Consider the following 7064-nt stretch of genomic DNA (forward strand, 5'->3'; position numbering starts at 1 on the left):
TTGTATATTTCCCTCTCTAGGGTCTACTTATCCCCTTAATACCTCAAATACTTCTCATTAGGCATTTGCCTTGCACGTGGCCGACCTGGGTTTGAGTCCTCTGTCCCTCTCAGAGAGCCCGGCAAGCTACTGAGAGTATCCTGCCCGCACGGCAAAGCCTGGCAAGCTCCCCGTGACGTATTCAATATGCCAAACACAGTAACAACAAGTCTCACAATGGAGACATTACTGGTGTCTGCTCAAGCAAATCAATGAACAAAGGGAGCACAGTGCCACAATGCTACAGTGCTCTGAACCTCATTGTCCTGTTTCTTTGTAATCCTGGTTGTCCCTCATTGTACGTAACCCTCATTTTCCTTTTTCTATGTAAACCTAAGCCTGGTTAGACTCAGAATCTAGTTTCATCACCAAAGGCCCCACTAACTCTCTATTCCTTTTTGTCTTCTCTCTGTGTACCGAGACTAGATGTTTATTTTTGTTTTGGGCCTCCCATGCAGTGCTTAGGGAACATGGGGGCTTGATGCAAAGGCAGAAGAATGCAGTGTTGCTTGGGTTCTGCAATGCCAGGGACCCCCTCCCCAAGTGGTGTTCAGGAGCCTCTAGGAGGGGCCAGAGCGATAGTACAGTGGGTAGGGCGTTTACCTTGCATGCAGCCGACCTGAGTTCAATCCCTGGCATCCCATATGGTCCCCCAAACACCACCAGGAGTAATTCCTGAGTGCAGAGCCAGGAGGAACCCATGAGCATTGCTGGGTATGATCCAAAAAGAAAAAAAAAAGAAACAACAACAACAAAAACAACAAAAAAACCAGAGGTCTCTAGAGCTAGAAGAGCTACACCCTAAAATACTGAGCATGGGTGTGGGGCATTCAAAGCTGGAAGACTGACTTGGCTTGAATGTTTTCACCCCTAAACCCTGTGATATTTCCACAGTCCCTTACTCTTAAGTTCTAAACTCTTACACTGCCAGCCTGAGAAAGTATAATTTCACTTTTAAATTAGGAGACTTGATTTGTTATTAGCCGGTTACCAAGTACAGCAACCACACAGAAGTAGGGCAGACTGCATCTCCTCATTCAGAATTGTTGAGCTATGCAAACCCGGAAAGAAGATATTCTAAACACCCTGAAAAAAAGATGTATTGGTCCACGTGGTCGGCTGCTCTTTCTAAGGGCAGGTGCTGCCTCCAAGTAGGATGGGTATTTGACAGCAAGTCTGCTAGTGCCAGCTGTGCTGACTCTACCCAGAGAGACACATTGGCCTCCCACGACCATGTGTCTTCACTTGCGAAATGATAGATTGTTTTTCCCTAGGACCCAAAGCATTTGCTCATTTTATTCCTGAAAAAAGACAAATGCAATCATTAGCAGAGCCCAGATCTCCTTCCATTTCTTTGCTGTGAATTCTAGCTAACTTAGAAGCAACATATCCCTATCTCTCTACATGCTAGCTAAGTATAACCCAAATAACTAGTGAGGCTGATAATAAATAAATAGTAATTAGCTATAAAAACACTATATGGGCTGGGGAAGTGCCTCAAGTAAAGGAGTATATGCTTGACATGTCCCTGAGTTTGATCCCTGGTTCCACATGGCCTTTGATCCTTACTAGTTTTGTTTTGTTTTGTTTGTTTGTTTTGTTTTATTAGTGAAACACCATGAGGTACAGTTGTAGACTCACAAGTTGTTGTGCTTGGGTTTCAGTTATACAATGATCGAGTACCCATCCCACCACCAGTGCCCATTCTCAACCCCCACCAATCCCAGTATCCCTCCCACCCCCCCCCATCCCCCATCCCGCCCTGCCTCTGTGGCAGAGCACTCCCTTTTGTTCTATTTCTCCTTTTGGGTGCTGCGGTCTGCAGAAGAGACATTGGGTGGCAATCATGTTCGGTCTATAGACTACTTTCAGCATGCATCTCCCATCTGGGCGGATCTTCTCAGCACCCTCTATCTGGTGCTCCCTTCTCTATCTGAGCTGCCTTTACCCCTAGAGTATGCAGCTGGCCTCTAAGCCATGGAGTGAACAACCTGGTATTTATCACAGCTGTTCTTGGGTGTTAGTCTCTTATTTTGTTACTTTATGTTACCCAGATGAATGCAATCTTTCTATGTCTGTCCCTCTCTTTCTGACTCATTTCGCTTAGCATAATATTTTCCATGTAGTACCACTTACTAGTTTTGGATCATGAGGGCAGCAGCACAATAAGCAACAACAGCAAAAACAAAACAAAAAGCAAAATAATTTGTATGTATCAGACATATGTTAGCTACTAGCCACTTAAAATTTAGTTTAGTTCAATTACAATAATCAAGGTAGATTCTTCTTGCTTCGGGAAGAGGAGGAGAATAATTTGCCTTAGCTAATGAAGCTAACAAAACCAAACTGATATCCAAACCACTTCCATTTAAGAGTAGAAATCAGAGCAAAGGATCAAAATGAAGAATATTCTTCTAACATGGCACGAGGGTCTTCTGGTCCAGGAGATCTACTCTTGCTTACTTAAGTCAAGTCTGACTGAGGTCAGAAGTTATTAGGGTATACCCAGGTTGGCTTATGCTGCAGGGGGAATCATAGGAAGTAAAGGAGACTTTTTCTTGAGCAGATCCCTCCTCCTTAGATCCCACCAACCCCTTTTCAGTCATCCACCAGAATCACTACATACCCCGCCCTAAACCCAAAATACCTATATTTCTTGATATGTTAGGTCAGACTTCGTCAAGACCCTGAATGATCGGTTTGAGGCTCTTCATGTTCCTAGAATGAGCAGATGCCATTGGGCTACATTAGCACGTGACAGGGATGAATGGGGATGTTACTGGTGCCCGCTCGAGCAGGTTGATGAGTGATTTGACAGGGATGTTGACTTGACAGGGATGTCAAGTGATCAAATGATCAAGTGGTGTTACGTCAAGTCCAGGGTGGTTTTGTGTTATTGTTCCTAATGGTGCTTGGTAGACTGTATACAGTTCTGAGGATCAAACTGGGGTCACTGTGTGCAAGGCAAGTGCCTTGATCCATGTCTATCTCTCTGACCCCAAGAGAATTTTTTTTAACAGTGTACGCATTTAACAAAATTTGAGAATCAACTAAGAGTTATACAGTCAAGTCTGTTTCTTCAAGGAACATGACTGTGTGGCCTCAACTAAGGAAGGAAAGAAATAGAAGCATATATTGTTTACAATATTTCTCTGCATGAGATGTGTTGAGAAAAGGGTGAGCAGAACTGGGGTGTAGATTGCTCGCTAAACTTTGGAACCTCTGAGACAGACCTGAGGAAGACTAAGTACCCAAAGATAAGGCATTTGGGTTGTGAAGACATAGACTATATAACAAATGGCCTTCGTGAGCCTGCTTTCAATGTTTCCATTTCAGGTTGGAAATTTAATCAAGCATCTTCAAAGTGATGCAACTCAACTTAGGGTTAATTTAGTTTTCAGATGAGTGTGTTTGTTCTCAATATCTTGCTAATTAAGTCATAGTGTGTGGGAGTCAGGTCATAGACTTGGGTCCTGGCTCTGAAACTGATTTTACTGTCTTATTTAACAAAATATGGGTGATATGAAAGTCATAATGCTCACTGGGGCATAAAATGCCAGTGAATCTTTCCCCAGGACTTCTGCGAAAAGGATATCAAGGGCAATAAACTTTGCTTCTTCCTTTGTGTCTAGAAACTCGATAAAAGTCTAGATAGAACAAATTTGTCCTGCAATATCAAGGCAAATTGAAGAGGATGATGTCAGCATTGTACCTAATAAAGTTTTAATTATATCAGAATGTGCAACTCATGTGGGAAAAAATGGGTGCAGACTGAGGATTGTTTTGTGGATGATTCATCTTTCGCCAGAATCTATAGATGGAATAAACAGTATTTATATTTCATAGCTTGAGTCTGGTGCCTTAGACCACTCGGCCATCCACCGTAGGGTGTTTGCCTTGCATGCAGCCAACATGGCCGACCCGAGTTCGATTCCTCCGCCCCTCTCAGAGAGCCCGGCAAGCTGCCGAGAGTATCTTGCCTGCACGGCAGAGCCTGGCAAGCTCCCCCGTATTCGATATGCCAGACACAGTAACAACAAAGTCTCCAATGGAGACGTTACTGGGCCCGCTCGAGCAAATCGATGATCAACGGGAGGGCCTTTACTTTTACTTTACTTTTATATTTCATAGCTGAATTAAAAGCCATCTGCCCAGACCACTGCTAGAACCTGCTTCCACCTCAGGTCTGACAAGAAAGGATTCTACTTCCATTCCTTAATATAAGGTTGTTGGCAGGATTTGGTTGTTTGGGATTCTTACTTGGGGAAAGGCAGTGTGCATCTCAATCACTACTTGGCTATTGTACAGTGGAAACCCTCAGTTCCATGCCACATGGCCTTCCCCAAATGATGATTTGTTTTATCAGTGCTAGCAAGGGGAGACTGCCAGCAAGAAAGAACTCAGTCTTTAATAATCTAACTGTAGAAGACATATAGCAATACCTTTGACCTATTATAGAGTAGAAGCAAGCCACAAATCTTGTTCATACTCCCAAGGAGAGGATTACACAATAGTGGGCAGATGAGGAGACTTGGGTCGTTTGGGGACCATCCTAGAATTTGCGAGCTATATACAAAAAGGTTAAGTAACATATAATCTTGGAACTTTTAGGCTGCTATAATGAAATGCCACAGACTTGTTGGCTTAAAAATAACAGAACTCGGGGCCGGAGCAATAGCACAGTGGGTAGGGCATTTGCCTTGCACGCGGCCGAACCAGGTTCTATTCCTAGCATCCCATATGGTCCCCTGAGCACCACCAGGAGTGATTCCTGAGTGCATGAACCAGGAGTAACTCCTGTGCATCGCCGAGTGTGACCCAAAAAAGAAAAAAAAAATAACAGAACCATTTTTAATTGTTTAAATATTTGTTAAATTGTTTTTGATTAAAAACAACAGAAATAGAAGCATGAAAGTCTAAGATCATGATGACTGGTGAAAGTTGGGGTCACCATAAGCTCACATGGTGGAAAGGGCAAAGAATGTTTTCTAGGTCTCTCTCACAGAATATGGATCTCATTTGGGGGTGGGGGGAGATTCCTCAAATAATTAGGAACGAGTCTATTTCTATTTTATCATCCTTAGGATAAATCCACTAGTGTAAGGATTACTATAGAGACAGATGCTCTTTTGCAATTGTTGAATCCCTCCTCCAATCACACAGATTTTCAAAAAACCTTGAAAATAACTAGAGTGACTTCATTGTACTTACCTAGATTTCCAGAAGTTTAAAAATATTAAGGGATATGTAACACTACTACCTTCATTCTGAATTTGCAACAGCTATTGACCAGCACTAAGAACTTTGTAATGATCTAGACTTCCAGAAGTCTAAAATTATATAAGATATGTAATAATGGGCTGGAGCGATAGCACAGTGGTAAGGCGTTTACCTTGCATGCAGCAGACTCAGCCTACCCGGGTTCGATTCCTCCACCCCTCTTGGAGAGTCCGGCAAGCTACTGAGAGCATCTCGCCCACACGGCAAAGCCTGGCAAGCTACCTGTGACGTATTTGATATGCCAAACACAGTAACAAGTCTCACAATGGTGACGTTACTGGGCACGCTTGAGCAAATCGATGAACAACAGGAGGACAGTGACAGTGACAGTGATGTAATACTATTGCCTTCACTCTGAATTTATAACAGTTATTGATTAGCAATAAGTAACAACTTAGTGAGAAAGCATTTGTCTCATTTCCAAATTCCCTTTGAGCACACTGTGACTTGCAAGGCATTCAGACGCAGACATGGAACTATACTCAGTACAATCAAACATAAAGTTTGATTTATCATTTCTCTCAGCAGGCTTGAGAAATGAAGAGAGTTCATGAAAGTGTGAACCAGGGGTTTTTCCAACATACCTAACCAATATAAAAATTTTTAAATAATATGAATTTATGCATAAAATTAAATTCATCCCCAAGGTGCTAACAAGACACATTTATAAATAATTGACTCAGAGAAAAAAAATCTTTGTTATTCCTATTTTACAGGTTAGCTGCTCATTTGCTTGTGCACAAACTAATTTTACCTTGTAGTAGCAGTGACTCAAAATGGTACAATGCCTTAAAGACACTCAACAATCTTTTTGTAAGAATAGAATTATAGTTGGTTGATGAATATTTATTCTACTTGCGAGGCACTGTATTAAATCAACTATGAAACACTGAGATATGCATGATAATTTTAACAATGCCCTATTAACAAGTCTGTGGTATATTGGAACAAAAGCTGGGTCTTTTACATTTCCAACATTCCAGGCTGCTTTTGTTCATATTCTCTTGATTATTTATATAAAACAGTGAGGCTGATTTGAGGTTATGCACACAACCTTTGGCAGGCTGTTTCAAAATTACCATATAATTGTATGTTAATTGTCATAGTCTTCATACTTCAAATAAATTTATATAGGATATATAATTACAGTTATTAGATTCTAAACCCTGGCAATTAGGTGATTCAAACAGGTTCTTTCTCTGCAGTGCCTTAGGAGAATATCATTTTAAAACACACACACACACACACACACACACACACACACACACACACACAAAGAATGGTGTCTCCTACCACAGTCCCAGCTGGTAATTCTGATTTGTCCCATGATTTCACAGCTGCTATTACACAGCCCCCACCATCTCACACTTGTCTGGCCAGTGGAGCTTTCCTTAATTAGCAAATGACTTAAACTTTAGTTTTCACTTATTTGTTGCCTAGATTCCCTGGGCTATCTGAGTGCGGGCTAGTCTAACTGGCAAAGAAAATCTACTTGAACATTAATACTATTGGCCTGTTACTGAACAAAAGGAAGAACGGTCTGGTGGTTGAATGTGCTTTCCTTATTAATGGAATTGCTTCTCTGATATCTTCTCTTTCACTATTATTTGGCTTGGGGGTCACATCCAGAGATGCTCAGGGGTTATTCCTGGCTCTGCACTAAAGGTGCAAAGGTGCTTGGGAAACCACCATATGGGGTGTCAGTGACTGAACCCATCGGCAAACCGCCAACCACCTGTATCCTT

The sequence above is a fragment of the Sorex fumeus genome, unplaced genomic scaffold (genome assembly GCF_029834395.1).
Source record: "Sorex fumeus unplaced genomic scaffold, SorFum_2.1 ptg000061l, whole genome shotgun sequence".
In the NCBI taxonomy this organism is placed as follows: domain Eukaryota; kingdom Metazoa; phylum Chordata; class Mammalia; order Eulipotyphla; family Soricidae; genus Sorex; species Sorex fumeus.